At 28.1% G+C, this 998-nt stretch overlaps 1 protein-coding gene across 1 annotated transcript in view; it reads left to right on the forward strand.

Moving 5' to 3' along the window:
• LOC119592824 (rootletin-like) overlaps positions 1-998 on the forward strand; it is a 148,678-nt gene that overhangs the window by 145,629 nt on the left and 2,051 nt on the right. The window lies entirely within an intron of this gene.

Here is a 998-nt window from a genome sequence, read left to right on the forward strand (position 1 = left end):
TTGTAGAAAGTACTTGGATATTCTCTCCCAGTTGATAGTCATCATCATCAGCACAAAACCTTTTTTTTTTTTCTAAAACGGTAAATGGGTTAGTCAGCAAAAGTAATCCAAGTTTATATAATTCAGAATTTATTTCCATTCCAGATCTGACTTTGCAAGTTCCCCCAGCCTTTTTAAGTAATCTTGAATTAGTATGCATAGATCTTTTTGTAATTGTCATTTTTATGTCAAGTTTATTAAGAGAAATAAATTTTAAAATACTTTCAACTTTTCAGGTACACATACCAAATTCATAAGTTATTTTCATACACAAATACCTTCATTTTCTTTAGTTTACAGTATTAAAATTTCATGTTATATGTATTCTTTGAAGAGAAAAAATAATTTCTTTTACTGTGTTTCATGGATAGTGTTTCAATTTGGATTGTATATATTATCATCATAATTTTCTTTAAAAAATGTTGAGGAGGTAGTTTCCAAATAGATTTAGTAGAAATAGTCAAATATATATATATTTTTTTTTTTTTCTATCCGAGATTTTCTTTAGATAATACTGATATATTCTGAATATATGCCATGCTGATGTAATATCAGAATGTTAGTTGCACATATTCCATTGTGGAATTACTTATTTTTATTCATACCTATTCTACTTCAGGCCCTTTTGCTTTGTTACACAGAATTGTAGAGTATGCAAGTGATAATTCGATATCTACTTTTCAGCATTCGTACTGTATTTCATCAGCTTACAGTTCAGCTGATTCAGTGAAAAAAAAATGCCATATAAATTCACTATTGCCTTTTGTATGTAGAAGATCTTTCCAATTTTTTTAGGCCCTTTTGGACAAATGCGCTCTATAGATCTGAAAGACAATTCTTCAAAAGCAAGATCTATATGATTATTTTCTTTATTTTTCTCATTATTTTCTTTTTCTTTGGAACTTGACATTTAAAAGAGTAATGTTCTAGGTATTCCACCTTTTTTTGAGACTGACTCG

This window comes from Penaeus monodon, chromosome 31 (assembly GCF_015228065.2).
Source record: "Penaeus monodon isolate SGIC_2016 chromosome 31, NSTDA_Pmon_1, whole genome shotgun sequence".
NCBI lineage: Eukaryota > Metazoa > Arthropoda > Malacostraca > Decapoda > Penaeidae > Penaeus > Penaeus monodon.